Genomic DNA, 7047 nt, shown 5'->3' with positions numbered 1-7047 from the left:
TCAGTCTTTGATAGCAGGAATAGCAACTATCAAAGGATGCAACAAGAACCCAAAACCAACATTGGGAGTAGTCAACTTGAATGTGATAGTACATGGATGTTCATGTCCTCATCAGTTTGTATGCCTACTAGATGAACACATGAATGAGACAATGATTCTTGGAATCTCATGGATGCGGACGTACAAGGCAGTACTAGATTGGGATACCAATCAACTCAAGCTACCACCTAAAGGCGGACAACTCGTTGTTCCAATTGCACCAAGCAAAGATTAATGGAAAGTAGGTTACCAGCAGATCAAACCATGAAGCAATCAATCTTCTCCATCATATCGATAGGTAAATGCTACAAGTAGCATGCAAGAAAAATTAGTCAAAAAATTTGGGTACCAAAAGCACGGCTTAAAGACAAGCCGATTCAAATCTGTGCGTCCAAAACATCATCGACAATACCAAAGACGGTTCCAAGGTTCAAAACACAAAGACAAGCATCCCCAAGCAAGGAACCTAACACAAGATGGATTTGGAAGAAAAAAGAGCATTTATCTTTTTTGCAAACTGAAAAACCAATCAAGCAATGGAGAGTTAAGTCTCTGAAGACTCAACCACACCATTCTGACCAAGACAAACAAAGATATCAATGGTAGATAAAAGCTCAACAACAGTCACTAGTGATACCAACAGCCTAGGAAATCAGCATGCCAAAGCATCTTGATGGTACAATCAAGCACAGAGCACACAAACTACAAGATTTGCTCTCTGGAAGAAAGCATCAAAAAACCTCGACATCAGAAACCCTTGAGTTAATTACTCAAGACCCAACTCTTGCACAACATGATCGTTTGAATTGCATTGATCTTCAAAGCATGGTAGAGCCAACCAAGGCTATGCATAGACAGGATTGTTCAACCCATGCACACAGTCATCCTGGAGTACGCCATCTAGGAGGGGTGGAAGGGAACTAAGTAATTAAGGGCAATGTTTGAAAAGAAAGGAAAAAGTTTTATGTTAACGCCCGATTTTTTACAAAATTACCTAATAATACCCTTATAAATCATCAATAAGGAAAATTTAACTAATGATATCTTCCCGATGAGTGTAAATAGTGTATATACTATCATAAAATCATCAAAAAATAGTCCCTTTTTACTATTTTTTTATCATTTTTCTTGATATTGAGACTTAAAAATGGAGAAATCCAACAAAAGACAATAAGGATGTCCTTTTCAATGAATTCTCTTGATTATTGGATATTCACTTTGCTTTTTTAGTGCATTTTGTTATTTTTTTATTTTTTTTAATTAACACGTCAAAAATTAATAATAAATAGCAAATGGGCTCAGATGGAAAAACTGAAGATACACTGATGACCAGAAGAACAAGGCCTACATGCACAAAACATTTCAATCAAGTTGGCAAATGGAAGCGGAAGCCTAAATTAGGCGGGCAGACCTACTTTTGCAGAATTCTTGCAAAATGAGATACAGGAATCCAATTGAAGAAATTTTTGAGTCTAACGTAGATTTCATGGCCTAATAGGACTCACAGGGGAATCTGGGGAAAAATGTTTCGGGAAGTTTGAATATAGATACCTAAGGTAGGCTAAAATCACCTCATTTCCACTTGTTGCCCTTGGAGAGAGAGCTTTTTGACCTTCTTCGCGCGCATTTTTTGGAGTCCACAGTCGCCTGTTTACAACGCCGTCTCACACGAGACATGAAGGATAAGTTCTATACTTATCAATGATCCATTCTGTAAAGCCGATATCTAGTCTAAACCCTTGGGGAAAATCCTAGAATCTAAGCAGTGCACGAAGACCTACGACCAAAAATTGACCATAGCGGCTTGTCAGCTCAACCAAATCAGACAGGCAGATACCAGAATTGGATTCTGATTCCATAGACAACTTATATACTTGGTATATATACAATGTATATGGTTGGTTTCATAGAATCAATCAAGCCAAGCCCTTGGACAACAAAAAACAGTTGGAAGGCTACAAAGCTTCAAATTTGACATACGAGGTCAAACTGACTCCAAATGGGCCAAAATTGGATGAGTTGCTTCAGGACTATGTAGCGGACAAGTCCATAGCCTCAAAAGTGACTACCAACTCTACAGGCCATGTGGCCACAAAAATTGGTGATTTCAGAGTCAACAAAACACGAAGTGATGTCGGCAACACAAAACTTTACCAAATTCAATTTAGAACTTGTTTTAGGTGTATAGAAAATGTGTAGGTCAAAATTCTCAAGTTTTGCAAGAAAAAGTTGACTGCTATAAATAATTGTGATTATTAATTTTGTAATATTTTTTATTGAAAATGGTATCATCATCTCATCTATCACTTGTGTACACCTATTATATGCCACATTTCAAGTATGAGCCAAAATGATCAATGATACCTTGGAAAAATTACCAAAGAACGCAAAGAAGTCCTTTCAAACCAATTTTTGAGTTATCTGTCACATTTTTTGTTCCAAATCGCCTCAAATCTCATACACATGTGGTCTACAACCAAATTGCTTCAAAAAATGTCCATTTTAATAAAAAAGTTAATAATCATGATTATTTACTTTTTTGCCAAGATGGGGAGAAATTGCAACTTTGACCTTATGGGACCAAAGCACATGATGTCCCAAGCCCACTGACCAAGCTTGAACAAATTTGGAGCTCAAAATCTCAAAATTCCTTTATATCTACTATTTCAGAGATGCAAAGACTATATCTGGCACCATTCTCACCCTGTGTACTCAAATGAGCCCACACTTTACTCAGAGTATCTATTTGATATATACTTCAAGTCTATAATGCCAAAATTGCAAAAAGTTGAAAAAATTCCTTAGCTATAAATAATCGCGATTATTTACTTTTGTGCAAATTTTTGCTTGAACTTCAAGAATTTAATCTTTACATGTTTTTATGCATCTATGCATGTTCAAAAATTGATTTGAAGAAAATTGGACTCAATTTGTCAGCAATTCAGACTGAAGGACATTTCAGAGCGGAATCTGCCAAATTTGCTAACTTTGACACTCTATTCACTTAACAGGAGCCATGCAAGCTGTAGAAAAGGCCAAGAAGAGGGTCTCTCAAAAGGAGAAGTTGCAAGAGTTGCCACCATACCAACTGGACCCCAACTCAGTAAAGACATCTAAAGCAACCTATCTGTTGAAAGAAAAGCTTGACGAGAACAACACAATGGTTTTCACAAGTAGATTCAAAAGTGGAGAAGGACATCAGGTAGAACTACAACTTTTGCCAAAAGAGGTCTACGATGTCGCAGCAAAGCCTGAAACAAAAGAAGCGAACAAAAGGCTTGGACTTAGAGAATCCTGCGACCAAGAGCCATGTGGTGTAGATTTTTAGAAATCTTATGAGCTCCTATCCACAATCAAGGAAGATGGAACAACCCAGATTACTGACCAGCAAGGGCGCAAGGTAGAAGTGGTAACTACTAAAGAAATAGTGGTTGAAGCTAGCTCTCAAGTTGCCGACAAAAGGGATGACCATGAGGGCTAGAGACAGAAAGACATCAGGTACCTTCACTAAGGAAACCGCTGCGGCAACCTTTGTTGGTCTCATTGAGAAGCAAGTGGAAGAACCAACAAGATTATATAATCAACACTTCCACTTTCAATCGTGCAATTGAAACTACATTTACACAAGTGCTAAAGTCGACAACCAGGCAACCCATCGATCACACACAATATGTGCTATCCACACTGAAGGGTACAAAGAAAGAGAGCAAGATAACCTATCTGGGAGCACCTGAAGTACTCAAAAGAATAGCATACCATGCTATCGGCATGGCAAACAATTTTCCACCTACCCCAAATTAGAACACATGGATTGTGTCTGCACAGCCATCTCCTTGAGCCACAAGGTCCACAAAATGAGTTTACAAATTTGATGAAGAATCTTCAGAGAGCTCTCATGAAGCACATAACAGCGAAAGCTCAGAGAATGAAGAGAAGAGAGTCACACATGAGGAGATGAAGAAGAAGGCAGTGTCCGCACATCAAGAAGAGCCTCAACAAAAAAAGATGAGGATTGAACAAAAAGAAACCTACAAAAGAAGACACCAAGCTGTAGGCGAGGACCGTAGAAAATGGGTACCAAAAGAGCTTAAGGGGCCAAGAACAAAAAACCTTGCACCAAAAGAAGCAGAAGACATAGTAGGATTTGAACAGAAATAGCTTGGATTTGAACAGAAATAGCTTGGAAAAAGAGCTTGGATTTGAACATAGTAGTAAGACGAATAGCTGACAGAAATTACCAACAAACTCTTAACTACAACTCTGTCAGCTCAAAAAATTCAAGTGCAGCTAGATATAGCAAACTCTACACTACAATACTCAGAGCAGAGGATCAATGATCAGGCAACCTTCTTGTGATAGATAAGAGAAAATCCCACAGTTGCCTTGATCAAAGGTACAGATGAAGTGTATAAAGCACTGGAGAAAAAGAATAAAGACCTCGAGCTAGAGCTGAAGCTAGAGGAGTCACAACGCAGAGACCTCGCATTAATTTGGGTACAAAGAGAATAAGAACTGCTCAAGGAGATAGTAGAGCTAAAGAGGGTTAACCAGCTATTGCGGGATGGACAGCAATAGACATTGGAAGAATCAGGTACATCCAAAAAATCCCACATTGATATTCCCTCAATCTCATTCGCTGATATGGAAACACAGCCAACAGAAGGTCTCAAGGGAGAAGAAGAATTTCAAGTACCATTAACAGATGCCGATCAAGAGCTGATGGTCCAGCTGCCAAAAGTTGAAGAAGATGTGCTCAAGGAGAAGGTTGCTCAGGAGACAGATGAGCAGTGGAAAGCAGCGATGGATTAGGAGTTGAGAGTTCTTCATTTTGTCAATGTTACTCAACTCACTCCCAACCAAATCAATGCACAATGGAATCAACAATCATTTCCATACCCTTTGATCAAGATCAAGCTACTATAGGTCAAGGAACGAATATACAAAGACATGCTAGCAGAAGGCGCAGATGAAGTCCACCCCAAGTGGAGAAAGAGGTGGATGAACAAGAATCCTAGATACTTGATTCTATTCACAAGAGCACCTCCGGCACTTCAAAGAGACCCAACTTTTTGTCCTATACCAAGAGTAAGGATGTGGCAAGCACACAAGGCAATGATAAAGAAGTGGCCTACATGGCTGAATTATCCGAGATTGCTAGCTCCAGAGAAGGGAACACCAACAGAGGAATACATGGTGAAAACCCTAATGGGTGCCATGTCATTCTTCAAAAGTCTCCTTGATCTTTCATGTGCTATGATCTACAAAATTTGTCGAATGCTACTCACATACATTGAAGTCTTTCATGAGCCAGAGCAAGCAGGAGCAATGTGGATGTCCTTCCTTGAGGGCAAAAAGGGTCTATGCTATGACCTAAGCGGCCAACCTTCCGAAGAAGTCCTCTATGGTTTCTACGCGCGCTGCATGTTCTTGCCATCTCATAGTATGTTGGCATTTGAGGAAGCGTTCTACACAGGGTTCTTCACTTGGAAAACAAAGATTTTTAGGCTAGTGATCAGCAACTTCACTTCCAGATTCGTAGGCTACTCCGCCGTCGAGCTAAAGAAAAGAGTCACTATGCAATTTTTGCAGGTTCCAGACAAAGAAAGAAAGGTTAGATATGAAAAAGCTTTACATGCACTTAAGGAACCGCCTTGCTAGCCATCAATCCAAAGATTATTTCAGCCCATAAAGCTATCTCAAGGGACGACACAGGCGAGGAGAGGGGAATGTTAGTAGTAGCAAGCTAACTCGGGTACCATTTTTTGGAGCTCTTATTGTAAAAAGATTTATTATTTTGATGAATTGAGAATATTGTAACTCCTATTTTCCGGATAAATCTTGTAATTGATGATCTAGGGCTACAAGATTCCAGATTGTATCAACCTGTCTTTACCTATCTTTAGTTAGAGCTCCCAAATTATTAGTTTTGACCACCAAAAACCTTGGCTAAGGTATAAAAGCCAATTTTTGTAAGTTATGTTTAAGTTTTGGATAATGAAATACACAGTGTGAGCTAACGGTGCTCACTTCTCTTCTTCTCGCGCTTCCTACTCCCTCTCGGGTTATCACATACAGTCGCGTTTGTTGCGTTGCAACCGGAGGTAACAGCTCTACACATTGATGAAAGCATTTCACAGTATTTTGTAGCTTTTGGCGTCGCCAGCCCGCTGTCTAATTTCATCATAAGTAGGAATTTACACTTCAAAATAAAAAACTAAGCATAGGAAAGGTATTGGGGCATCATTGCTAAGCATTTAGATGCATTCTGGGTCGAAAACGACTAAGTCAAAAATCCACTGCTGTTAATAATCGTGATTTTTTCACTTGACCTAAAGGGGATTTGCGACCATAAGCATATGTGCGTAGGTCTTATAAACATTTCCTAGAAGTTTCGTTACATTTGGATGTCATTTGATGCTATAATGGATGTGATTTGTTTGCTGATGATGAGCGATTGGCTTTTAGTGATTTCAATCACTTGAGTGTAGCTTGAGTTAGATGTGAGTTGTTTGTTGTTTTCCGAGATCTTGACAACCTCTTCTAGTCTCTATGCACTAGTCAAGTAAGCTTCATCCCATGGATTGACAATTTAATCGTGGTTCTCGCTATGTCTGCAATAAGATAGGAGTGAGGCTAGACACCCGTCCCACACCTTATACAGCCTTATACCTTTTGTGTCTAGTGTGACCTCGTCCATCCAAGATTTAGTTGGATTTAGTGTTTTAGTTGAGATGGTAAATGGCTCTACTATTGCAATTATATATTTTAAGGGAAGTCTTTTCTTCTTTGTTGGCAACTTGCTAGTATCCATTAATCCTGCGTGTACTCCAAGTGCAAAAGTTAGTGTCTTGTACAAAATTTGGCAATTGGTGAGCCTTTAGCAATACAAATGAATTCAAAATTGAAACATGAGCTAATTAGGGCCTAAGGGTGCAATGCATGTGGCCAAAAGTGCATTTTGGGTGCAAATTCATGTTGTGAGACATCATACGCATATGATGTCCAAGT

The sequence above is a fragment of the Adiantum capillus-veneris genome, chromosome 30 (genome assembly GCF_014529385.1).
Source record: "Adiantum capillus-veneris isolate H3 chromosome 30, ASM1452938v2, whole genome shotgun sequence".
NCBI lineage: Eukaryota > Viridiplantae > Streptophyta > Polypodiopsida > Polypodiales > Pteridaceae > Adiantum > Adiantum capillus-veneris.
Note: the sequence above shows the minus strand (reverse complement) of the source record.